Source organism: Pleurodeles waltl, chromosome 6, assembly GCF_031143425.1.
Source record: "Pleurodeles waltl isolate 20211129_DDA chromosome 6, aPleWal1.hap1.20221129, whole genome shotgun sequence".
NCBI classification, from domain to species: Eukaryota; Metazoa; Chordata; class Amphibia; order Caudata; family Salamandridae; genus Pleurodeles; species Pleurodeles waltl.
Window position 1 is genome coordinate 1,715,140,334 of NC_090445.1, and position 27,891 is coordinate 1,715,168,224.

General features: G+C 50.7%; 1 long non-coding RNA gene across 3 annotated transcripts in view; it reads right to left on the reverse strand.

The window, feature by feature from the left end:
* Window positions 1–551: 551 nt before the first annotated feature.
* Window positions 552–27,891, reverse strand: part of LOC138301437 (uncharacterized) — a 75,346-nt gene continuing 48,006 nt past the window's right edge. For all 3 annotated transcript variants that reach the window (XR_011205108.1, XR_011205107.1, XR_011205106.1), the window contains one exon: window positions 552–645. This is a non-coding gene — a long non-coding RNA (uncharacterized lncRNA). The remainder of the gene's footprint in view (window positions 646–27,891) is intronic.

Consider the following 27,891-nt stretch of genomic DNA (forward strand, 5'->3'; position numbering starts at 1 on the left):
CTGTTGATTTTCAATGTTTGCAGTACCTGCTTGAGATAGGAAGATTGAACAGCACTTATGGTAATGGCAGAATGTGAGTTAACATCAACACATGACTTGTTTTTTCCAATGTTGCTGTTTAAGGACTGAACCAAGGACTCCTGCTGATACTGATGTGAAACTATTTTATTAATGACGATGTAGCTGGATTGCGGATTTTACTAATGATAATGTAACTTTCATAGATGTAATTTATTCAAGATTGTGATATTGAAAATGCAATTTAAAACTGGTTAAAAAAAAAGTTATTGGAGATGCAGTTGGGTAGTTAGCTTTCACTAAAAAATACTAATGGTAGGTCAGCACTAATGAGGGACACATTAGCAAAGCACATTTACTTTTGATAATTATTGAAATTATGAACTATGATTCAATCTCAAAACCGGAGCCATGGATTATGCATTTCCTTTGTCCATTTTATTAATCAGCAGCCTTTACAATTAGAAAAAAAAACCTTTATTACACAGAAATCTTAGGGAAGGGGTATTCCACATAACCTATCAAACTCTAAATTCATAACATAGTCCATGTTTATGTCCCCTCTTTCTTCGTGAGATAAAAATGGTCAGTTCCTTCTTGTTCATTCCCGTTTGGAGCCGTCATTCCCTAGAAGAGAAAATACACCTTGTAACTATTCCATGCAGAACCAATATGACGTTCAAGTGGAGGGCACGCAAATAGCAATGTCACCTTAAATCTCAAATACAGTATTCAAAAGCATGATAATGGCAAAACAGTCATACTACTACCATAGGAAAGTCCCAAATGTATCCTGCATCAACTTTGTCACCGGGTCAACAGAAACCTCTTGCTAAAGCGGGTGTTGTCTTCATGTCCTTAAGCCCTTCACTGCCATGGACATAATGCTATTAAAGAACGAATTACTTACCTTCGGTAGCGACTTTTCTGGTGGATACATTAGCTTCCTGTGGATTCCTCACCTAATGAATACTCCCATTGCGCCAGCATTCAACGGAAATCTTCTTCCTAGCTTCTGCACGTCGACGAGCAGTTGCCCACACGATGCCGTCTGATGTCATACAGGCAATAAGAGGTCCTCGCCGACGTGCCGACGTCAGTACCAACATTTTTTACGTGCCTGAGAATAATAGCCCATTGAGATGAAAGAACAATAGTAATATTTAATGATATTCCAAACAAACACATCATTCTGAGAATTCAACCTACCATTTATTTTTTTTAAACAAGTAAATAAATATATTAACTATATATATAGATATAAACATATATACATAATATATACAAATCCTCAAAACCAAGAGGAGCACACTCAAGAATTACTTGGTTAGACCAAACAGGCAACGGGGAGGCGGGTGGGACCGTGAGGAATCCACAGGTAGCTAATGTATCCACCAGAAAAGTCACTACCGAAGGTAAGTAACTCATTCTTCTTATGGATACAACTACCTGTGGATTCCTCAACTAATGAATAGAGTCCCAAAGCAGTACCGCACTCGGTGGTGGGTGCCTGAATGGTCAAACCAAGAAATCCTGCAGCACTGACCGTGCAAAATGGCCATCCCTTCTGACCTCAGAGTCCAAGCAGTAATGCTTCGCAAAAGTATGAAGGGATGACCAAGTTGCGGCCTTGCAGATGTCGACCACAGGAACACCCCTAGCCAAGGTCGAAGAGGCCGACTTAGCTCTGGTGGAATGAGCTCTTATACCATCAGGAGGATCCTTCTTTGCTAAAGAGCAACACATTTTAATGCAAAGAGCAACCCACCTGGAGAGTGTTCTCTTGTGGACTGCCTTTCCTCTCCTCTTTCCCACGTATCCGATGAAAAGCTGATCCTCCAGCCTGAAATCCTTTGTCCTGTCTATATAAAAGCTTAGCGCCCTCTTTGGGTCCAAGCGGTGTAGTCTCTCTTCTTCCTTTGACGGATGAGGCGGAGGATAAAACGTGGATAGAGTAATTGTCTGGGCCAAATGAAAGGGTGAAACAACCTTCGGAAGGAAAGCAGCCTTCGTCCTCAACACCACCTTATCCCCATAAAAAGATGTATAAGGGGGTTTTACCGATAGAGCCTGCAACTCAGTCACTCTCCTTGCAGAGGTAATTGCAACCAGGAAAACCGTTTTAAGAACCAATAATCTTATGGGGCAAGAATGCATAGGCTCAAAAGGGGACCCCCATAAGGAAAGTTAGAACCACAGTCAAATCCCATTGAGCCATAACGAAAGGAGTTGGAGGGATTTTATTCATAAGGCCCTTCAAGAATCTAAGTACTATTGGTGATTTAAATAAAGAAGGCTGGTCTGGAAGACAGAGAAAGGCTGACAAGGCAGACAAGTAACCCTTAACAGTAGCCACTGCACAACCCCTCTGTGCTAAAGACAAAGCAAAAGATAAAACATCTGACAAATGAGCACGTAAGGGATCAATCTGCCTCTCTCCACACCAAACCACAAATTTAGACCACCTATTAGCGTAGATAGATTTAGTGGAGTGTCGCCTGGCCGATAAGATAACATCCACTACATCAGGCAGGAGAGAGAAAGAACTCAGGTTGCCCTGTTCAATCTCCAGGCATAAAGGTGCAGGCTCTGGAGGTGGGGGTGTAAAACCTGCCCATGCGACTGCGAGAGGAGGTCTGCCCTGAGAGGGAGACGGAGCGGAGGGCACAGTGAGAGTTGGAGAAGGTCCGAGTACCACACCCTCCTTGGCCAATCCGGAGCAATTAAGATGACTTGAGCCCGGTCTTGGCGAATTTTACTCAACACACAAGGAATCAAGGGTATGGGGGGAAACGCGTAAAGCAACTGGTCGCACCAGGTCATCTGAAACGCATCCCCCAAAGCTCCTTGTACCGGATACTGGAGGCTGCAGAATAACGGGCAGTGCGAGTTCTCCCGGATGGCAAACAGATCTATCCGAGGAAACCCCCACATCTGGAAGATTAACCGAACTTGATCTGGATGGAGACGCCACTCGTGATCGGCCGAGAAATGGCGACAGATTGTCCGCACGTACGTTCAAGACTCCGGCCAGATGATTTGCTACCAAGCAAATCTGATGGTCCTTTGCCCAGGACCATAGCCATAGAGCTTCGCTGCAGAGAAGGTACGACCCTACCCCTCCCTGTTTGTTTATATACCACATCGCAGTAGTGTTGTCCGTCAGGACCTGAACCGACTGACCAAGAAGGGACGGGAGGAAGGCCTTGAGAGCCAGACGTACAGCCCGTAACTCCAACAGATTGATATGAAACACCTGTTCTACTGGAGACCAAAGTCCCTTGATCTCCAGGTCCCACAGATGAGCTCCCCACCCTAGAGTGGAAGCATCCGTTATTACTGTGGCCACAGGCGTAGCTTGCGAGAATGGCCTTCCTCTGGAAAGATTGCCGTCCGCAATCCACCATTTCAAATCCATGGCAGCATCTCTGGAGATTCTCACCGAGCCTTCGAGATCCCCTTTGTGTTGAGATCACTGCCTTCGGAGGCACCACTGAAGAGCCCTCATGTGCCAGCGAGCATGCATGACCAACAGTATGCAAGAAGCAAACAGACCGAGCAGACGTAGGACCTTGAGGACTGGAATGACTGCTCCACTTTGAAACATTGGAACCAACGCCTGAATGTCCTGAATCCGCTGAGGCGGAGGAAAGGCTCGGTTCAATGTTGTATCCAGTACTGCCCCTATGAACAGGAGGCGCTGAGAGGGCTCTAGGTGAGATTTGGGCATGTTCACCCAAAAGCCCAGGTCGAACAACAACTGGGTTGTCGACTGCAGGTGATGCAACACGAGCTCCGGAGACCTGGCTTTGATCAACCAGTCGTCTAGATAAGGAAATACTGCTATCCCATTCCTTCTGAGCTCTGCCGCAACCACCGACATCACCTTCGTGAAGACTCGAGGTGCTGAAGTAAGACCAAACGGGAGGACCGCAAACTGATAGTGCTGCGACCCCACCACAAAACGGAGATACTTCCTGTGCGACCTGAGTATCAGGATATGAAAGTAAGCATCCTGCAAGTCGACAGACACCATCCAATCTCCATTGTTCAGTGCCAAAAGCACCTGAGCTAGGGTCAGCATCTTGAACTTTTCCTGTTTGAGGAACCAATTCAAGATCCTTAGGTCCAGGATTGGTCTCAAACGACCATCCTTCTTGGGAATCAGGAAGTATCTTGAATAACAACCTTGACCCCTTTATTGCTCTGGAACCAACTCCACCGAGCCCTTTGAAAGGAGGACTTGAACCTCCTGTTCCAACAACAGGAGGTGTTCTTCTGAACAAGAAGATGGGCGGGCGGGATGGGGGGCGGAAAGTCCCAAAAGGGAAGGGTGTACCTTTTCTCACAATGCTGGTAACCCAGGAGTCTGAAGTTATGACCTCCCACTTGTGGAGAAAATTCAGTAACCTCCCCCCTACAGGAGTGGAGTGAGTGGGAATTGGTGGAAGCCTAAGGCTGCTTCCCCTGCTGCACCCCTCCAGAGGAAGAGGAAAAGGCAGAGTGCTGCTGAGAGGCTCCCCTGGTACGGACCCTACCCCTCCCTCTAAAAGATCTATAGGAGAGAGCAGAGGTAGGCTTCTGGAATTTCCCTCGAAAGGAGGAGGAGGAGGAGGAGCCACAATCAAATCCTCCTAAAAAATCTGGAGGAGGCAGAAGAAGTGGCTTGCAAGCCCAGCGACTTGGCCGTGGCCCTGCTCTCCTTGAACCTCTCTAAGGCTGAATCCGCCTTGGCACCAAAGAGCTTGTTCCCAACAAAAGGAAGGTCTAGTAGGGTCGACTGCACATCAGAGGAAAATCACATCAGATCAGAGGAAAATCATGAGTTACGAAGCCAAGCCTGCCTCCTAGTAACTACAGCAGTGCCCATTGCCCTAGCAATGGAGTCAGTTGTATCCAACCCAGATTGGATAACCAGAGTTGCAGCTGCCTGAGCGTCCAATACTAGATTTAACAGCCCCTGAGGGACCTCCGTATGCGTTGATGCAATCTCGTCCATCAGGGCATAAATGTATCTTCCTAAAATACATGTAGCATTGGTGGACTTCAATGCCGTGCTACATGAAGAGAACACCTTTTTGGGTGCCATGTCCATCTTCTTGGAGTCTCTATCCGAGGGCACAGATGGAAAAGAGCCAGGAGCAGACCTTGCCGAGCAGGAAGCCTGGACCACCAAGTTTTCAGGTGTTGGATGTCTGGTAAGAAAACCAGGGTCAGCCGGTGCAGCCCGATACCTCCTAGCCACAGATCTATTGACAGCTGAAGAAGACCCCGGCTTCTTCCAGACTTCCAAAACAGGGTCCAGCAAAGCCTCATTGAACGGCAAAAGTGGTTCTGCCGATGTAGAGGCCGGGTGCAACACCTCTGTCAACAAATTCTGCTTGGCTTCAGTTACCGGCAAAGGAAGATCCAAGAAGCTAGCTGCCTTCCTGATAACAGAATAAAAAGTGGCCACCTCTTCTGTATACTCCCCAGGAGATGACAAGTCCCACTCGGGGGAAGTATCTAGGCCACTAGCAGTGTCCAGCCCATGGAGACCCTCACGAGAGTCCTCAATCTCTCCTTCCTCCATGTTTTGTCTCTGGTACTCCTGCTCTTCAAGGAGGTGGAGAGCAAGCCTCCTCGAGTGCAGCCTCTCCTCTATCCTCGGCGTCGACATGGCGTCAGCTGATGTTGAAGAACGACGCCGATCGAGGAGTCGCATGGAGAGAAGACTGCTTCGGAGTTGCAGGAGGTCTAGACGGCGCCACTGGTTGAAACATCGAAGCCACCGGAGCCAAAGTCTCAGGAGCCACCGGAGCCGATACCGGCGCCGAGCCCACGTTCCCCAGGGGGAGAAAGGGCATAAAGGGTGCCGGTCGAAGCGGAGCCGGAGCACCCATGTTGAAGGCCAAAGGGCCCGAAGGACCAGCCGGTCCTCCACCTGGAGCCATCTGCTGGAAGATGGAAAACATCGCATTTAAAAATGCGGTACTATCAGCTCCAGGGGCCGGGAAAGCCGGGTACTGGGGTGCCTGGTTCGAAGGCGACACCGACCTCGACGTCTGCAACGACGGAGAAAATATTTGAGGCTGTGGAACCTCAAACACTGAAGGTGGTTGGCCCGATGACCCGGGCGAAGTCGGTGAGGCTGGAGAAGGCAACGGCGTCGACGGATGGGGAGTGACAGTGGGACTGACCTCCCAAGTCTTCAGACGTCGAGTTGATAGTGACCTCGACCTCTCTTTACTCGACCGGCGCCGTGATTCTCGATGACGCCGGGAGTCCCGATGACGCCGATGAGACTTTGGTGACGAGGATTTTCGATGACATCTCTTTTCCTTCCTTTTCGACTTCGCCAGAAAAAGCTTAGCCTCGCGCTCTTTCAGGGCCTTAGGATTCATATGTTGACACGAATCGCACTTGTCAACATCATGATCGGAACTAAGACACCACAAACAGTCTTAGTTAGTTACCGACATTTTGCCCCCACACTCACGGCAGGGCTTGAATCCTGACTTTCTTTGAAACACTGTAATCTCAAAGAAAAAAATAGATCCAAAAAACACACTCACTGTCGAACAGCAACAGTAGCTCCCTCTAAGATAACCGTTTCGAATGGCACGGAAAAAAGTGAACTGACGTCGGCGAGGACCTCTTATTGCCTGTATGACGTCAGACAGCGTCGCGTGGGCAACTGTGACGTCCTCGTCGACGTGCAGAAGCTAGGAAGAAGATTTCCGTCGAACGCTGGCGCAATGGGAGTATTCATTAGGTGAGGAATCCACAGGTAGTTGTATCCATCAGAAATAGGCTGATCTGCCCCCAGGGAGGGCAGAAGCCATTAGGCACCAGGGATGCTTTTATTTATATTGAGAACAGGAGTGACCCCTTAGGCAAGGGTTGTTCCCCCCTCAAGCAATTTTTTTAAAAGATCATTTCTGCCCCCCCCCCCTCCCCCCAGGGGGCAGATTGGCCTTTATTAATTAGGCCGATCTGCCCCTTTTGGCAGGGGGTGGGGTGCAGAAGCCACTAGAAACCAGGGTTTAAAAAAAAAAAAAATTAAACTTTTATACTGATAAGGGGTGCGACCCCTTATGCAAGCTCACAAATGGCCTAAAGTACAAATTACTTACCTTCGGTAATGAAATATCTGGTAGAGACATATTCTAGTTGCAGATTCCTTACCTTAGAATTTCCCCCCAGGCGTTAGACTGTATCTGGTGATTTTGCTGCGAGCAATACCCTTGGGCGTCTGTAGGTGGCGTTGTTCGACTCCGCAGGCATCGACTGATGCCTTGATGACGTCTGGAGTAGTACACTGACGCCGCCCTCCCGCAGTGATGTCAGTTTCTTTTAACGACTTTCCACGCCAGAGCGCAGAGCCGCTAAGAACACTGAGATTGGTGTGACAGAGCTAAGGACCTGAAAGGGTGGAACACCTGTCCCCAGAAATAATTTCGCAAAGCGGGGAGGATGGGCGGGCGGTAAGGAAGCTGCAACTAGAATGTGTCACCCACCAGATATTTCGAATACCGAAGGCAACTAACCTGTACATCTGATAGAGACTTCTAGTTGCAGATTCCTTACCTTAGAATTGATACCCAAGCAATGCCATCCTATGTGGTGGGCTGCGAACAAAGATCATACTAGAAAGTCTTGCAGGACTGAACAACCAAAGTAGCCGCCTCGACGGACCTGACTATCCAGGCAGTAATGCTTATCAAACGTGTGCAGGGATGCCCATGTAGCTGCCCGACAGATATCCAGGACAGGAACTCCGCGTGCTAACGCATTGGAAACCACAATTTCTCTGTTGGAATGAGAACGCAAGCCTTCAGGAGGTTGCTTTTTAGCCAAAGTGTAGCACATTTTGATGCAAAGAAGCACCCATCGAGAGATGATATGCTTTTGCACCGCCTTCCCTTTCTTAGCACCCACATAGCCAAAGAGTTGATTGTCCACCTGGAAATCTTTAGTACAATGGAGGTAGAACACCAACACTCTTTTTGGGTCCAGACAGTGGAGTCTCTCCCCTTCTCATGGGAAGGGTGTGGGAGTGTGTAGAAGGTAGGCAAAGTGATGGACTGGCCTACATAAAATGGTGTAAATACCTTAGGAAGGAATGAAGCTCTAATGCGTAACACCACTTTGTCAGGGTGTACAGACAAGTTTGGAGGCATTGAAGAAAGCACCTGGAGCTCACTCACCCTGCAAGCAGAGGTGATAGCGACAAAGAAAGACAGTTTGAATGTGAGGATCCGCAAGGGACAATTATGCATTGGCTCAAATGGGGTACACATTAAATAAGTAAGTACAAGATTAAGATCCCACTGAGGCATAATAAATGGAGTGGGAGATAATTAAGTGGGTGAGCCCTTTTAAGAACCTACTGACAATAGGAGATTTAAAGAGTGAGGGCTGATCAGGTAACCTTTAAGGGTGCCCAAAGCAGAGCCCTGCTGGGCTAAATAATGAACAGAAGAACCTCTGACAGAGGGGCACAAATGTGATCAACAGATTTGTTGGTACACCATGCCACAAGATTTATTCCAACGACAGGCATATACAGTTTTAGTCGATGGATGCCTGGCTGCCAAGAAACATTGCAGACTTTGGGTGGAAGGGCAAATGCATTCAACTGTTGCAGCTCAATCTCCACGCATGAAGGTGGAGGTTGGACAGGTGCCGGTGGAGAACCGTCTCCTGCTGCTGTGACAGAAGATCCGCCCAAAGAGGCAGTCTGAGTGGAGGATGGATGGACATGCTCAATAGCTCTGGATACCACACTCTTCAAGCCCAGTCCGGAGCCACCAAGATAACTTGGGCCCGGTCGTACTTGATTTTCTTGAGAACTCTGGGTAGAAGAGGGCTAGACGGGAAGGTGTACAGGAGGCTGGAGCTCCACTCGAGATGAAAAGCGTCTCCGAGCGAGTGCCGTCTTCAAAAATTCCAACGTGCAAAACAGCTGACATTGCGTGTTCTCTGCGGAGGCAAACAGATCTAACCAAGGCTCTCCCCACTTGAGACCTTGCGTCACCTCCAGCTAGAGACGCCATTCGTGATCGACTGTGTGTCGGCGGCTGAGTTTGTCTGCTCTGGCGTTGAGAGCCTGCCAGATGTTCAACCATCAGCGTAATGCCCTGATATTCCAGCCATGTCCAGAGGTGTAGTGCTTCCTGACAAAGGGTCCAGGACCCTACCCCGAGTTGTCTGTTGGAGTACCACATGGCGGTAGTGTTGTCTGTGAACACCTGCACCACTTTCCCTTAGAGAGGGAAGGAATGTTTTTGACCTAAGCCTGATTGCCCGGAGCTCCAGCATTTTTATGTGGAGCCCGACTCCGCCGGAAACCAGAGGCCTCTGATCTCTGCTTCTCCCATGTGGCCACACCAACCCACAAGTGACGCATCTGTCACTATAGAGAGATCTGGTTGGGGAAGGGAGAGGGATCTGCTGTTGACACAATTTGGATTCTAAAGCCACCACTGCAGGTCTTTCGCAGTCCCCTCCAAGATATGGACCATGTCTGAGCGATTTCCCTGATGCTGCGCCCACTGGAACTTTAGGTCCCACTGCAGAGTGCGCATATGCCATCTGGCATGTGTACTAGCAGGAGACAGGAGGCCATGAGGCCCAGCAGGCTCACACTCACCGAAACCCAAGACCGAGGCTGAAAGAAAGATCTGAATCATAGCCTGAAGGTCTTGGACTCGCTTGTCTGGAGAATAAGCGAGAAATCGCACTGTATCCAGAACAGCTCCAATGAAAGTGAGCGTCTGAGAGGGAGTCAGGTGTGACTTCGGCACGTTTATAGTGAACCCCAGCTTGTGCAGGAGGTTCGCCATAGTCTGAAGGTGAGAGACGACTGTCTGGGGAGAAGGTGCCTTCAACAGCCAGTCATTGAGGTAGAGGAAAACTGAGACCCCTAACCTGCACAGATGAGCTGCAACCACCGCCATCATTTTTGTGAACACCAGAGGGGCGGTGGTAAGGCCGAAAAGGAGCATGGTAAACTGAAAGTGCTCGTGACCTACCATGAATCGTAGTTAACGTCTGTGGGCAGGCAGGATGGGGATGTGAAAATAAGCGTCCTGCAAGTCCAACGCTACCATCCAGTCTCATGGGTCTAAGGCAGAAAGAACCTGAGCCAGGGTGACCATTTTTAATTTCTCCTTCTTGAGGAAGTAGTTCAGGACCCTAAAGTCTAGGATTGGATGTAAGCCCTTGTCCTTCGTTGGTATAAGAAAGTAGCAGGAATAACAACCACGACCCACTTCTGGCACAGGGACTCAGCCATGACTTCCTGGTGGAGAAGCACAAAATGATCCTCCGGAAGATGATGGGAGGATGGTGGCATGTGTGGTGCTGCAGATTCCAAAGGAGGGTGGGGAGGAGTAGCCCTTCCGAATGATCTGCAAAACCCACCCATCAGTGGTGATAAGTTCCCAGAGGGGCAGGTGATGGCGGATCCTGCCCCTAACTGGGTAGGAGTGCCGGGACTAGGAGGGTTTGGAGACTGCAGCGGAGAGGGGGGGGGGGCAGAGGTGGAATGGACAGACCTATGGTTCCCTGTCTCACAGCCACGTGGAATTCCGCGACCTCGGCCATGCATAGGCTGCCCAGCGTGCGTGCCACGATGGCTGGGTTGAGGACATGACAGGGTGCCCCTTCCGTGTTCCACGAAATGGATGAAAAGCTGAATGCGGTGGGCGAGTGGCGGAGGAAAGACCAAGGGTCCGAGCCGTAGACTGGGAATCATTGAATCTCTCCAAGGCAGAGTCCGCTTTGTCTCCAAAGAGACGGGTGCCATCAAAGGGCATGTCCATGAGTGACTGTTTGACATCCCCCGAGAAGCCACAAGTGCGTAACCAGGCATGGCGCCGTAAGACCACTGTTGTTGCAACCGATCTGCCCAGAAAGTCTCTCGTATCCCGCCCACAACGGATAGTGAACTTTGCTGCATCTCTCCCATCTTTCACTGCTTGGGAGACGATAGCACGGGCCTCCTCCGGTATCTTGCTGCAGGACTTGCGCAACTGTAACCCACAGGGAGTGGGTATAACGTCACAAAAAACATGCAGTGTTCACAGACCGCAGTGCGAGGCTGCAGGAAGAAAACAACTTCTTGGCAAATTGTTGCAGCCTTTTGGATTCACTATCCTGGGGTACGGAAGGGAATGCGCCTGAAGAAGTGGAAGCCTGGATAACACGACTCTCAGGAGTGGGGTGTTGGGACAGGAATTTTGGGTCAGTCGGTGCAGGCCAATGGCGGCTAGCAATAGTCCTGTTCACAGGAGCCCCTGTGTTGGGTTTGGACCATGTACCCAAAAGGACATCGGTGAGGGCCTCATTGAATGAGAGAAGGGGTTCTGAAGTAGAAGCCCCAGGCTGAAGCACCTCAGTCAGGAGATTAGACCTGACTTCCACAGTAGGTAGCTCAAGGCTGAGGACCTCAGCTGCCCTACTGACACCATACTGTAAGTTGCTTCCTCCGCCGTAGCCACACTAGGAGGAGACAGCATGCCAGCGTCAGGAGAAGTATCCAGACCACTGGCTTCACCCAAATCCTGTTCCCAGTCCACAGCATGGTCATCCTGGTATTCATAATGGTCCAGGGATCCATCCAATTCCTCCCCATAGGAAAAAGGGTCCGAATCAGACCTTGGGTGAATAGGCCCCACTGAAGCCGATGGTGCAGTCGACCGATGCCTCTCCGAGTCGTCTGGGATAAATTCTTGTTCTCCTCCAGGGGAACCCACAAACTATGGGTACCTCTCGAATCCCTATGAAGTTGGCAAAAATATAAATAAAAATACATATTTTTTTTAAAAAAAACTTCTTAGCCAAAGCGTAGCACTTTTTGATGCAAAGAAGCACCCATCGTGAGATGTTACACTTCTGCACCGCCTTCTCTTTCTTCGTCTCTTCACACCCATGCCGATCCTGGTATGACCAGACAGACAACTGGGAGGCGGGAGGGACCGTGAGCAATCCACAGGTAGCTAATATATCCACCAGAAAAAGCGTTACTGAAGGTAAGTAACTTGCTCTTCTGATGGATACAACTACCTGTGGATTCCTCACCTAATGAATAGAGTCCCAAAGCAGTACCACCTCGGAGGGTGTCTGTCTGGTCAAACCAGGAAATCCTGCAGCACCGACCGCGCAAAATTGCCATCCATTCGCACCTCTGCATCCAAACAATAATGCTTCACAAAGGTGTAGAGGGAAGACCAAGTCACAGCCTTGCAGATGTCCACCATCAGAACACCTCTGGCCAAAGCCGATGAGGTTGACTTGGCCCTGGTGGAATGAGCCCTGATCCCCTCAGGAGGATCCTTCTTTGCCAATGAGTAACATATTTTAATACAAAGAACGGCCCACCTGGAGATCGCTCTCTTGTGGACGGCCTTCCCCTTCCTCACGTATCCAATAAAGAGTTGTTCATCCAACCGGAACTCTCTCGTCCTGTCGACATAAAAACTGAGAGCCCTCTTAGGGTCCAGACGATGGAGTCTTTCCTCCTCCTTAGATGGATGAGGAGGAGGGTAGAACGTCAAGAGAGTTATTGATTGTCCCAAGTGAAATGGAGACACCACCTTGGAGAGGAAAGCCACCCTGGTCCTCAAAACCACCTAATCCTTATAAAAAGTGGTGAAAGGCGGGTGAGCAGAAAGAGCCTGCAGTTTGCTAACACGTCTAGCCGAAGTGATGGCCACCGTTTTGAAAAACAAATATCCTAATGGGCAGCTAGGAAGTCAACACCAAATTCAAGTCCCACTGCGGCATAATAAAAGGCCTGGGAGGAAATTTATTAGTAAGCCCCCTCAAAAATCGAACAACCAAAGGAGATCTGAATAGGGAGGGCTGATCTGGAAGATATAAAAAAAGTCGAAAGGGCCGAAAGATAGCCCTTAACCGTGGGCAAAGCACAACCACGCTGAGCCAATGACAACGCGAACAACAAAACATCAGAAAGATGGGCACTTAAGGGATACATTTTCTTCTCCCCACACCAACGAACAAAATTAGCCCACCTACTTGCATAGACCAACTTGGTGGAGTGTCGTCTGGCTGATAAAAGAACGTCCACCACCTTCGGTGGGAGAGAAAAGGAACTCCGGTTGCCCCGTTCGATCGCCAGGCATGAAGCTGCAGGCTTTGGAGGTGGTGTGTCGAACCTGCCCCTGCGAAAGGAGGTCTGCCCTGAGAGGGAGACGGAGCGGAGGGTACAGTGAGTCGGAGAAGGTCTGCATACCACACCCTTCATGGCCAATCCAGAGCTTTCAGAATGACTTGGGCCCGGTCTTGCCGAATCTTCCTCAAAACCCGAGGAATCAAGGGTATGGGAGGAAAGCGTAAAGCAACTGGTCGCACCAGGACATCTGAAACGCGCCCCCCAACGCTCCTTGCATCGGATACTGGAGGCTGCATAACGACTGACAATGCGCATTCTCGAGTGGCAAAGAGGTCTATTAAGGGGAAAAAAAACATCCGAAAGATGTAAAGAACTAGATCCGGATGCAGACACCACTCGTGGTTGTCCGAGAAGAAGCGACTGAGCTTGTCCGCATGTACGTTTAGGACCCCGGCCAAATGGTTTGCCACTTCACAAAGCCGATGGTCCCGCACCCGGGACCAGAGTCGCAGAGCCTCTCTGCAAAGAAGGTACGACCCTACACCCCCCTGTTTGTTGATATACCAAATCGCAGTTGTGTTGTCCATCAGAATCTGAACTGACTGACCGCAAAGGGAAGGGAGGAAGGTCTTGAGGGCCAAACGAATCGCCCGTAGTTCCAGCAGATTAATATGAAACCTCTGCTCTACTGGAGACCAACGATCCTTGATCTCCAGATCCTCCAGATGAGCTCCCCACCCTACGGTGGAGGCATCCGTTATCACTGTGGCCACCAGAGTTGGCTGCGAGAACGGCTTCTCTTGAGAAAGGTTGCCTTCCACAGCCCACCATCGGAGATCCGCTGCAGTGTCTCTGGAGACCCTCATCGATTCCCCGAGATCTCCTCTGTGCTGAAGCCACTGCTTGCGGAAGCACCACTGAAGAGCCCTCATATGCCAGTGTGCATGCGTGACCAACAGAATGCAAGAAGCGAACAGACCGAGCAAACAAAGGACCTTGAGGACCGGAACTACTGCTCCTTCTTGAAACATTGGAACCAGCGCCTGAATGTCCCGTATCCGCTGTGGCGGAGGAAAGGCTCGATTCAATGTTGTGTCCAGTACTGCCCCTATGAACAGGAGACGTTGAGAGGGCTCTAGGTGAGACTTGGGCACATTTATTGAAAAACACAGACTGAACAACAACTGGGTTGTCAGCTGCAGATGACGCAGCACAAGCCCCGGAGACTCAGCTTTGATAAACCAATCGTCCAGGTAAGGGAATACTGCTACTCCCTTCCTCCTGAGGTGTGCTGCAACAACTGCAATCACCTTCGTGAAGACCCGTGGTGCGGAAGTAAGACCAAAAGGAAGGACCGCAAACTGGTAGTGCTGTGACCCTACCACAAACCGGAGATACTTCCTGTGCGACTTGAGAATGTGAAAATAAGCATCCTGCAAGCCGACCGACACCATCCAATCCTCCTTGTCCAACACCAAAAGCACCTGTGATAGAGTCAGCATTTTTAATTTCTCCTGTTTGAGGAACCAATTCAAAATCCTCAGGTCCAAAATAGGCCTCAGATGACCATCCTTCTTGGGGATCAGGAAGTACCTGGAATAACACCCCTGACCCCTTTCTTACTCTGGAACCAACCCCACTGCACCTTTCAATAATAGGGAGAGAACCTCCTGTTGTAACAGCAAGAGATGATCTTCTGAACAAAAAGGAAAGACGGGGAGGGAAGTGAGGCGGGATCTCCCAAAAGGGAAGGGCGTAACCTCTTCTCACCAAACTGATGAAGTCTGTTGTTATAGACTCCCATATGGGAAGAAAGAGTGAAAGCCTCCCCCTACCGGAGAGGTATAAGAAACAATGGTGAGAGAACTAGGGCTTCTTTCCTTGAGGTAACCCTCCAGCGGAAGAGGAAGGGTGCTGCTGCTGGGTGGCACCTCTTGTGCCGACTCTACCCCGCCCCCTGTATGAGCGATAAGGGAGGCTGGAGGACAGCTGCGATCTCCCACGAAAGGAAGAACCTCTTCCAAAAACATGCAGCCGTCTAAGAGATCGAAATGGGGTAGCAGCAGCCTGCAGACCCAAAGATCTAGCTGTGGCCCTACATTCTTTAAAGCGCTCTAGCGAAGAGTCCGCTTTTGAACCAAACAGTTTTGCCCCATCAAAGGGCAGATCCAGCAACTTAGACTGGACGTCTGTCGAAAATCCGGAAGTGCGTAACCACGCATGCCGTCTGGAGGCAACGGAAGTCCCCATGGCTCTTGCAATAGAGTCCGTGGTATCCAGCCCTGTCTGAATAACCTGTGTAGCCGCCACCCGAGCGTCCGAAAGAAGACTACACAAATCCTGGCACATGTCCGGAAGTACAGTCTTCGTCGCATCCATTATGGCATGGATATACCTGCCCAGAATACATGTTGCATTGGCAATTTTAGAGCCATGCTGCAAAAAGAACACACCTTCCTGGCCGATTGGTCCATCCATTTGGATTCCCGGTCCGAGGGTACTCCCGGAAACGAACCAGGGGCCGACCTCAAAGAGCAGGATGCTTGCACCACCAAGCTCTCTGGTGAAGGGTGTTTGGATAAAAACTCCGGGTCTCCAGGCGCAGATCTATAATGCCTGGCCACCGACCTACTATCAGCCAAAGAAAAAAACAGGCTTCTTCCAAACCTCTTCGATCGGATCCATCAGGGCTTCATTAAATGGTAAAAGGGGATCCACCACGGCTGTAGCAGAATGCAAATCCTCAGTCGAAAGGTTGGTCTTCACCTGTGCCGTCGGTAAAGGAAGATCCAGAAATGCTGCGGCCTTCCTAATAAGATTGGTAAGAGGCTGCCTCCTCTGTATATTCATCAGGGGATGGCAGATCATATTTGAGAGGTTTCAAGACCACTTGCTGTGTCCAACCCAGGGAAATCACCCTGGGGGTCAGTGATCTCCCCTTCTTCGAGGAATTGCTGCTGATATTCCCCTCTAAAAGTCTAAGTCATGGAGCAGAGCAACGTCGGTGAATGGCGCCGGGAAGGCGTCATGACAGGTTCTCCGGATCCACCGACGCCGCAGATGGATCCATAAGCGCCATGGAGAAGGCACCCGCATCCGATGCCGACATCCGACCCCATCACCTCCAACACCAGCATCAAAGGTCTCTCCCTCGACGTCGAGGGCTGCACTGTCGCCAGAGGGGCCTGACTTGAATCTCCAGCCAAACAAAATGGTATAAACGGCATCGGTTTATATGGAGCTGGAACGAGATTGAAAGCCAGGGGACCAGTGGGGCCAGCCGGCGCACCACCTCCCGGAGCCATATTTTGAAAAATCTGGAACATGGCATTAAGGAATGCCGCAGGATCCGTACCCGGAGCCGGGAACGAAGGATAAGCCTGTGGAGCCGGTGCCGGGCTGGACTCTTCAGGTTCAGGATGCACCGGCGAAGCCAGATGACTGAGGATCCACAACTTCAAAGACTGACGGGGCCGGGGACGTTTGCGGCGTCGCAGGTTGAGGGGGACACAGTCGGACTCACTTCCCAAGACCTTTGGTGCCGGGACGATGGAGACCTCGACCGACTTCTGGACTGACGTCGGGAGTCACGATGACGTCACTTCTTATGGGATGACTTTCCAGAAGAGGACCAATGGTGCTGCTTCCTCTCCTTCTTGGACCTTGCCAAGAAAAGCTTTGCCTCGCGTTCCTTCAATGCCTTCGTATTCATCTTTTGGCAGGATCCGCCTTCTTGGAAGTCGTGATCGGAACTGAGGCACCAAAGACAATCGTTGTGCGGATCAGTCACAGACATGCAACCTCCACATCCCCTGCAAGGCTTCAACCCCGACTTTTTCGGAGCCGACATCCTGGAAATACATACCTTCCGAAGAGCTAATGATACAGGTAACAGAAAAGGGTCGGTGGAGGAAATCAAGAGACTTGTTTCTACACCATGACACAAATTGATGCCGACAAGCGTATACCATTTTGGTGGAGGGACTCCTGGTTGCCAAGATAAACTCACAGACTTCGTGTGGAAGGTCAAAAGCCGTCAACTACCGCCGCTCTATCGCCACATGAAAAGCGAAGATTGGACAGCTTCAGATGGAGAACCATCCCCTGCTGCTGCACCAGAAGTGCCTCCCTAATTTGCAGTCTGACTGGAAGATCGGTGGCCATGCTCAATAGCTCTGGATACCGTACTCTCCGTGCCCAGTCTGGAGCCACAAAGATTACTTGGGCCAGAAGTGGTATTGGCAGGAAGGCGTAAAGGAAGCCCGAGATCCACTCAAGACTAAAAGCGTTGCAGAGCGAGTGCAGTCATGAAAACTTCAACATGCAAAACAGCTGACATTGAGTGCTCTCTACAGAGCCGAACAGATAACCAAAGCTCTCCCCATTTGTGAAAGAGACCTTGCACCCTTTCTAGATGTAGACGCCATTCTAGATCGACTGACTCAATGACTGCATTTGTCTGCTCTGACGCTTGGGGATCACACCAGATGTTGAACCACCAGTGATATGCCCTGATGTGCCAGCCATGTCCAGAATCACAGAGCCTCTTTATAAAGTGTCCAGGACCCTACTCCACCCTGTTTGTTGCAGTACCACATGCCAGTAGTGCTGTCTGTGAACACTTGCACTACTTTCCCTTTGAGAGACGGAAGGATTTCAATGCAAGCGTGATTCCCTGGAGCTCCAGAAGGTTGATGTTGGGCCCAGAATCCGCATGAGACCAGAGGCCTATGATCTACGCCTCTCCTATGTGGCCGCCCAATCCCAGTAGTGAGGCATCTGTCACTACTGAGATATCTGGTTGGGGAAGCAAGAGATCCAGATTCCAAAGCCACCACAGCAGATCTTTCACAGTCCCCTCCGAGATCTTGACCATGTCGGAGAGATTACACTGATGCTGTGCCCACTGGAACTTAAGTCCCATTGAAGAGCCCGCCTATGCCATCTGGCATGTGTCACTAGCAGGATGCAGGACGCCATGAGGCCCTGCAGCCTCTGAGTTGTTTTCACCGAAAGCCAGGATAGAGGCTGAAACATCAGAATCATAGCATGAATATTCTTGATTCGCTTTTTGGGAGGATAGGTCCGAAACTGCACTGTGTCCAGAACAGCCCCGATTAAACGGAGCATCTGATAGGAAGTCAAGTGAGACTTTGGCATGTTTATAGTGAACCTCATTGTATGCAGGAGGTTCGCCTTAGTCTGAAGGTGGGAGACAACTTTCTGGGGCGTGTCTGCCTTCAACAGCCAGTCATCGAGATAGGGGAAGACCGAAACCCCTAACCTGCACAGATGAGCTGCAACCACCGCCATCACTTTCGTGAACACCCGAGGGGTGCTGGTAAGGCCCAAAGGGATCACAGTAAATTGAAAGTGCTCGTGATCTACTAGGAATCGTAGACAGTACCCGTGGGCAGGCAGGATGGGAATATGGAAACAAGCACCCTGCAAGTATAACGCTACCATCCAGTCTCCTGGGTCTAAGGCAGACAAGACTTGAGCCAGAGTGATCATTTTGAACTTCTTCTTGCAGAACAGAATGAGGGCCCGAAGGTCTAGGATAGGACATAAGTCTTTGCCTTTTTTGGGTACCAGAAATTAGTAGGAATAACAACTACAACCTACTTCTGGCACAGGGACACTCTCTAAGGCACCTTTGGCGAAGAGAGCCGTGACTTTCTAGCAGAGAATTGCCAGATGATCATCTGGTAAGGGGCCGTAAGATGGAGGCATGGCCGGTGGGGATTACCCCCTTTGTATGATATGCAAAACCCACCTGTCTGTCGTGATGGTCTCCTAGTGGGGCAGGTGAATGCAAATCCTGCCACCAACTGGTATATGAGGGTGGGTACTGACTAGGAAGGTTTGGAGGCTGCACCAGGGTGGAGTGGGCAAACCTGTGTTTTCCTGTCCCATGTGCCTGCAGGATTCTGCATCCCCGGTGGCTGTAAAAGGGACCCAACAGGAAGCACGTTCCGTTGCCACGAAAGGGGCAAAATATGGACTGTTGGTGGTGAGGTGAAACAGAGAGGCCAAGGGATCGAGCCATAGCCCGGCACTCAAACCTCTCATGCGCTGAGTCCGCCTTGTCCCCAAAGAGACAGGTGCCATCAAAGGGCATGTCCATGAGGGTCTGTTGGACATTTCCTGGAAAAACAGATGCCCTCAACCAGGCATGGCTCCTCAAGGCCACCGTCAACGCATCTCATTTACCTGTAGAATTGGTTGTGTCCATTTCACAGGGAATGGTGAACTTAGCTGAATCTCTCCCATCAGCAAAGGCTTGGGAGATGTTAGCCCGGGTCTTCTCCAGGATCTGCGGCAGAACTTACACGACCGTATCCCACAAGCAGTGGTTAAAGCAGCACAAAAGGCATGCAGTGCTCACCGACCGCAACGCCAGACTGGAGGAAGAAAACCTCATCTTCTTACCAAGTTCGTCTTTGATTCTCTATCCGGGGGAGTGGAAAGTAATGCACCAGATGACAATGATGCCTGGATGAAAAGGCTCTCAGGTGAGGGGTGTTGGGCCAGGAATTTAGGGTCGTTTGGAGCAGGCTGATGGGGGCGAGCAATTCTACTGTTTACAGGAGCCCATGTTCTGGGTCTGGACCAAGTACCCGGAAGGACATCAATAAGGGCTTCATTGAAGGGGAGGCTCGGCGGTAGAAGCCCCAGCTTGAAGCACCTCCGTCAGGAGATTCGTCCTGACCGCTACAGTGGACAGCTCCATGTCAATGACCTCAGCCACCCTACTGACCACAACAGAATAAGAGGTTCCCTCCATCGTAGCCACGGTAGGAGGAGAATGCATGCCAGCATCTGGAGAAGTATCCAGACCATTAGCTTCACCCTATTTCTGTGCCCAGTCCAAATCAGGGTTATCTAGCTGGTATTCTAAAGGGTCCAGCGTCCCCTCCTATCCTTCCTTGTATTTGTACCCATAGTAATAAGGGTCCAAACCCAATCTGGGGTGAGAACCACAGCGAAGTCAGAAGCAGCATCGGCAGGCGCCGTTCTTTCTCCGGGTCATCGTGGGTAAGAATTGGGTCAACCTTGATCGTGTGCACCACCAATGTCAGAAGCACTGATGACCTAGCTGGTGTCGGGGAAGGTCGCGATGGCACGACCAGGGTCAGCAAGGATCCGGAGGGACCACTGGGGGCAGAGGCCAAAGACGCTGGCGTGGAACCAAAAGGGCCCTCATATGAACCCCTAGGCCTCGAAGGTGCCACAGAAGGGTCAGAATGACCAAATATGAGGCGCATGGCCTCAAATCACATTGAGTTTGGCAAGGGTCGCCCTGGCTCACGGAAAACTGGGGAGGTGCGGAGCACAGCAAGGACACTCCTCCCACGTCGCATCGGCTAAGCGATGCGGTGAAGTTGGAAAACGCCTGGCCTTCTTTGACGACTTCTTTCTCTGACCTGAATGACACGAATATTATGATGATGAGTGGTGGTGACTCCGCGAACAGTCTCAAGACACTCCTCATGAGTGACACCATGAACGATGCAGTGTCGAGCGTCGGGCCTTCATGAGCTTTAGGGACCGCTCCCTCAAAGCCTTCGGGTGCATGGCCTGGCACTCAAAGCACAACTTCGGGTTGCACTACAAACACAAACGGACCGGATGCCGATCTGTCCCAGACATCATATGGTGACAGGCCTCGCAAGGCTTGAACCCGTTCTTCGGGGACATCATGAGGCGCCAAGGGTCAACACAAAAACCACACAAAAGGGTCCAATACACTTAAAAAATTAACAGGGTATCTCTTCTCCACATCAGCGTGTGGCACAGAAAAGAACAGACGTCACTACGCTGATTTCCTCAAGTAGTGGAACTAAAATGTTGTGGATGATTGCATGGCAAAGTAGTGGCTTATGGAAGGTAGGTATCCATACACAGACTTTTGAAAGGTTTCTCTAATGGAAGGTAAACTTCAGTCAATTTCGAAGTACTTAACTTTTGTATGATACAACAAGATACAAGTAGGAAAATACAGGTCTGGTTGAGATGGGAACTGGGGGCAGCAAACAACACTCTACAGCCTTTTCCCCTGCTTAGGTCAGACTTTAGAAGGACAACATGGTTGAGCCTTTTTTGGGCGTTTCAGGTATGAAATCACTAAGTGGGTCATTCCGACCCTGGCGGTCGGTGGCCGCCAGGGCCACCGACCACGGGAGCACCGCCAACAGGCTGGCGGTGCTCCTACGAGCATTCTGACCGCGGCGGTTTAGCCGCGGTCAGACGCGGAAAGCCAGCGGTCTCCCGCTGACTTTCCGCCGCTCGTAGGAATCCTCCATGGCTGCGGAGCGCGCTCCGCAGCCATGGAGGATTCCGACTCCCCCTCCCGCCATCCAGTTCCTGGCGGTTCTCCCGCTGGGAACCGGATGGCGGGAGGGGGAGTCACGGGGCCCCTGGGGGCCCCTGCCGTGCCCATGCCTATGGCATGGGCACGGCAGGGGCCCCCGTAAGAGGGCCCCTAAAAGTATTTCAGTGTCTGCAAAGCAGACACTGAAATACGCGACGGGTGCAAATGCACCCGTCGCACCTTCCCACTCCGCCGGCTCTATTACGAGCCGGCGTCATCGTGGGAAGGGAGTTTTCCCCTGGGCTGGCGGGCGGTCTTGCGAAGACCGCCCGCCAGCCCAGGGGAAAACTCGGAATACCCTCCGCGGTCTTTCGACCGCGGAGCGGTATTTCGGAGGGGGGAAGTCTGGCGGGCGGCCTCCGCCGCCCGTCAGACTCAGAATTAGGGCCTAAGTGTCCTTTTCACCCTTGCTACGTTCTCCAGAACATATGAAGTGGAGGCTGACGCTTCTGTAACAGTAAGACTTTCAATAACAGGCAAAAGAAAGTGAAAGAAAAACACAAGACTTCATGTGGTTGTCTGATGAGGAACAAAATACGCAATGTACTTTACCCTCTGGATTTGGAGGATAAACAATTTATAGTACCAAGAAGTTTTATGACTCACATTGTATGGATGAAAAAACTGGTTCTTATCCAGTCCGTCCAATGAAATCAGGTGATCAGAAGATGAGCTGGAATTCAAAGGCACCTAACAGTGAGCTGTAGCCTCGGAGTTCTGAGCAGTATCCACCAACTGATAGGGAGTAAGAACCGCAAGTCCTTAGGATTCACAAAACCTATTGGTCCTTGAGGTGGGCAGAAGACTTTAGTAGGAGTGTGAACCTCTGGGGCCATGTGTAGGAAGTTGGCTCTGTGTATACTATTTCAAAGTATGAAATAGTCTGCACAAATCCCAAGGTTTCCCCTTACAGGTAAGAAGGTGGCAAAATCAGATAATACTAATGCACTATTTGTGGGAGTGTGGTCGAGCAGTAGGCTTATCAGAGAGTACTCTTAAGCATTTGTTGTACACACACAGGCAATAAATGAGGAACAAAGACTTACTCCAGTCCAATAGGTTTTTATATTGAAAAATATTTTCATAGTTTATTTTAAGAACCACAGGTTCAAGATTTACAGTTAACACTTTAAATGTAAGGTACTTCACTTAGATACTTTAGGAACTTTGAATAAAAGCACTATCATATACAGTGTTTGCAAAAATGGCAATAAGCTATTTTCAAAATGGACAGTGCAAACATCAACAGTTCCTGGGGGAGGTAAGTAAAGGTTAGATTAGGAGGAAAGTAAAACACTTTCAAGTCTCAGTTCTGGGGCATAGGCAGCCCACCGCTGGGGGGTTCAAGGCAACCCCAAAGTTACCACACCAGCAGCTCAGGGCCAGTCAGGTGCAGATGTCAAAGTGGTGCCCAAAACACATAGGTGCCTATGGAGAACAGGGGTGCTCTGGTTCCAGTCTGCCAGCAATTTAGTACCTGCGTCCTTAGGGGCAGACTGGGGGGGGGGATGGAAGGGGGGAAGGGAGGGAGGATTGGGCGCACAAGTAGGCATACAAAATACACCCTCGGCAGCACAGGGCCAGCCGGGTGCAGTGTGCAAAGCAGGCTTCTGGTTTCAATGGAGGGACCTGGGGGTCACTCTAGTGGTGCAGGCAGGTGGTTCTTGGGACAGCCACCACCTGGACAAGGGAGAGGGTCACCTGGGGGTCACTCCTGCGCTGAAGTTTGGTTCCTTCAGGTCCTGGGTGCTGAGGGTGCAGTGTTGGTTCCAGGCGCCGGACCCTTGTTGGAGGTCGCGGTCAGGGGGCGCTTCTGGATTCTCTGCAGGCATCGCTGTGGGGGCTCAGGGAGGGGTCGTCTCTTGTCACTCACTGGCTTGCAGACACCGGGTAGTCCTCCCTGTAGTTTTTGTTCTCTGGATCTTGAGCCGGGGGCGTCGGGTGCAGAGTGTGAAGTCTCAAACTTCCGGCGGGAAACGTGAAGTCTTTGAAAGTTGCTTCTTTGTTGCAAAGAAGTAGCTGGTTTTGAACAGGGCCGTTGTTCAAGGGAGTTTCTTGGTCCTTTAATCCAGGGCAGTCCTTTGAGGCTTCAGAGGTCGCTGTTCCCTGATGGATGCGCCGCTGGTTGTAGGTTTTCGAAGTTGGAGACAGGCCGGTAGGGCTGGGGATAAAGCAGTTGTGGTCGCCAGTCTTCTCTGCAGGCTTGTAGGTCAGCGGTCCTCCTCGTTTCTTCAGGTTGCAGGAATCTAGTTTCCTAGGTTCTGGAGTGCCCCTAAATACTAAATTTGTGGGTGTGTTTAGGTCTGGGAGGGCAGTAGCCGATGGCTACTGTCCTGGAGGGTGGCTACACCCTCTTTGTGCCTCTTCCCTGTGGGGAGGAGGGCACATCCCTAATCCTATTGCCCCTAATGCCCATTGCTTCACAGCTTGTGTGCTGGTGGGGAGAAAATGACTAAGTCAACATAGGACTCCCCTCAGAGTGCCATGCCTACCTCCCACTGCCTGTGGCATAGGTAAGTCACCCCTCTATCAGGCCTTACAGCCCTAAGGCAGGGTGCACTCTACTACAGGTGAGGGCATAAGTACTATGCCCATACAGTGGCCAAGCAAAACCTTAGACATTGTAAGTGCAGGGTAGCCATAAGAGTATATGGTCTGGGAGTTGGTCAAACATGAACTCCACAGTTCCATAATGGTAACACTGAAATCTGGGAAGTTTGGTATCAAACTTATCAGCACAATAAATGCACACTGATGCCAGTGTGCAATTTATTGTAACATACACCCAGAGGGCATCTTAGAGATGCCACCTGAATGCCGACCAGAATTCTAGTGTAGGCGGACTAGTTTTTGCCAGCCTGCGACAGACGAGACATGTTGCTGGCCATGAACAAAGCCTGTACTGGGTGGAAGTGCTTCTCACCTCCCCCTGCAGGAACTGTTAACACCTGGAGGTGAGCCTCAAAGGCTCACCCCTTTTGTTACAGCACCACAGGGCATCTCAACTAGTGGAGATGCCCGCCCCTCCGGCCACTGCCCCTACTTTTGGCGGCAAGGCTGGAGGAGATAATGAGGAAAACAAAGAGGAGCCACCCACCAGTCAGGACAGCCCCTAAGGTGTCCTGAGCTGAGGTGACCCCTGCCTTTAGAAATCCTCCATCTTGAGTTTGGAGGATTCCCCAATAGGATTAGGGATGTGCCCTCCTCCCCACTGCAAAGAGGCACAAAGAGGGTGTAGCCACCCTCCAGGACAGTAGCCATTGGCTACTGCCCTCCCAGACCTAAACACACCCCTAAATTCAGTATTTAGGGGCTCCCCAGAACCTGGGAAACTAGATTCCTGCAACCTAAACCAAGAAGGACTGCTGACCTGAAGCCCTGCAGACAAGACGGAGACGACAACTGCTTTCGACCCAGCCGTACCGGCCTGTCGCCGGACTCAAAGAAAACTGCGACAGCGACGCATCCGACAGGGACCAGCGACCTCTGAAGCCTCAGAGGACTGCCCTGAACCTAAGGACCAAGAACCTCCTGTGAACAGGAGCCCTGTTCAAAACCAGCTACTTATTTGCAACAAAGAAACAACTTCCAAAGATTGCACATTTCCTGCCGGAAGCGTGAGACACTACACTCTGCACCAGACGTCCCCGGCTCGAGATGCAGAGAACCAACACCACAGAGAGGACTCCCCGGCGACTGCAAGCCTGTGAGTAGCCAGAGACGACCCCCTGGGCCCCCACAGTGACCCCTGCAGAGAGAATACAGAGGCTCCCTCTGACCACGACTGCCTGTAACAAGGGACCAGACGCCTGGAACCAACACTGCACGCGCAGCCCCCAGGACCTGAAGGAATCTAACCTCAGTGCAGGAGCGACTCCCAGGTGACCCTCTGCCGAGCCCACCCAGGTGGTGGCTGTCCCGAGAAGCCCCCGCTGAGCCTGCCTGCAACGCTAGAGTGACCCCCCCCCACCCCGGTTCCTCCATTGATTTCAACCTAAAAAACGATGCCTGCTTTACTCACTGCACCCGGCCGCCCCTGTGCCACTGAGGGTGTACCTTGTGTGCCTTCTCGTGTCCCCCCCCGGTGCTCTACAAAACCCCGTGGTCTGCCCCCCCCAGAGGACGCAGGTACTTACCTGCTGGCAGACTGGAACCGGAGCACCCCTGTTCCCCATAGACGCCTATGTGTTTTGGATACCTCTTTCCTGTGCACGTGACTAGCCCTGAGCTGCTGGTGTGGTAACTTTGGGGTTGCCTTGAAACCCCAATGGTGGGCTGCCTATGCCCCAAACTTGAGACTTGTAAGTGTCTGTCTTATCTCCAAAACTAACCTTTACTTACCTCCCCCAGGAACTGTTGATTTTTGCACTGTGTCCACTTAAAATAGCTTATTGCCATTTCTACAAAGACTGTACATGATATTGTGTTTATTCAAAGTTCCTAAAGTATCTATGTGAAGTACCTTGCATTTAAAGTGTTTGATGTAAATCTTGAACCTGTGGTTCTTAAAATAAACTAAGAAAAGCTATTTTTCAATATAAAAACCTATTGGCCTGGAGTAAGTCTTTGAGTGTGTGTTCCTCATTTATTGCCTGTGTGTGTACAACAAATGCTTAACACTACCCTCTAATAAGCCTACTGCTCGACCACACTACTACAAAATAGAGCATTAGAATTATCTCTTTTTGCCACTATCTTACCTCTAAGGGGAACCCTTGCACTCTGTGCACACTACTTCTCAATTTGAAATAGTATATACAGAGTCAAGGTCCTACATATATGTACTCCCTTAAACATACACTGCAACCTGCCCATGAGGCTACCAAGGGCCTACCTTCGGGGTGCCTGACAAGTAGTAAAAAGGGAAGGTTTAGGCCTGGCAAGTGGGTAAGCTTGCCAAGTCGAATTGGCAGTTTAAAACTGCACACACTGACACTGTAGTGGCAGGTCCGAGCCATGGTTACAGGGCTACTAATGTGCTGCAGGCCCACTAGTAGCATTTGATTTACAGTCCCTGGGCAACTCTAGTGCACTTTACTAGGGACTTACCAGTAAATCAAATATGACACTCATGGATAAACCAAACGGTACAAGCTCTATAGGGAGCACTTGCGCACTGATTAGAAGTGGTGAAGTGCACAGACAATAAACCGTCAAAAACGGACCAGAAAAATATTGTAGGAAGGCAGCAAAACGTTTGGGGATAACCCTGCAAAAAGGGCCCTTTCCAATATCACACCTGCAGGAGCTGATGGTGAGCCTCAAAGGCTGAAGCCTCTTGTTACAGTGCCATGGGGCACTCCAGCTAGTGGAGTTGTCCACACACGGACAAAGCCCCACTTTTGGCAGCAAGGTGATCAGGAAAATTATGGAAAGCAGGGAGGAGTGACCCCCCCCAAAACTCCCCCCTCCCCCTGCCATCTAAAGCTAGGGCCATCCCTAGGGTGTCCAGAGCGGAGGTTGCCCCCCCCCCCCCCCTTCCTGCAGAATCATCCATCTTAGTTTGGAGAACAGAAACCAATAGGGTTAGGTTTGCGTCCCCCTCCCCAAAGGTAGTGGACACAAGAACGGGGTGTAGCCACCCTCTGGGACAGTAGCCATTGGCTACTGCCCTCTGACCCCTGTAACCCCCCTAAATCCAGGATTTAAGGGCTTACCTGAACCCAGCTCATGAGATTCAGGCTGACCTGACAAGAAAGAAGAAGGACTGCTGAGCTGAACCCCCAGCAGAGAAGACAACGACAACTGACTGCCTCAAAAAAGCTGCACAAAAACAGTGAGGCATCCAGCGGGGCCAGCCACCTCGACCAAGTTATATAAGTCTGTCCTGCACCCAAAAGGACCAAGAACTGCAGTGGACAGTGACCCTGTCCAAGAAGGAAACATCCAGGGACTCTGGCACACCTCCAGACACGCGAGTCCTGACCACCCTGCACCAGACACCCTACGGCCGGTGACCACGTGGCCCAACCAGCTAAAGAATCATCAGGTGATTGTGAGCAAGTGCCCACCCTGGGTTGACCTTTCGACCCCCCCACAAAGATGCCTACAGAGGGAAGACCGAGGACCCCGACCCCTGAACGCGAAAGCACTGGATGAATATACCCGCACTGTGAGAGACTGGCACCTTATTGCAGTACTCCCCCACATTTTTGCCTGGTTTCCGAATGCAACTTGGACTGGAGTGCACTGGGATCCTGCTAACTAGGTTCCCGGTACCAGTGTTCTTTCCCTAAAACATTTTAAAAGTGATTGGATACATCTTTAGCTATCACTACAAGTCCCTAGTAAAAAGGTACTTAGGTACCCAGGGCATGCAGTACTTTGGATAAGCCCCTGGTGGCAGTGGCACTGATTGTGACAACCTCAAGGGACATGC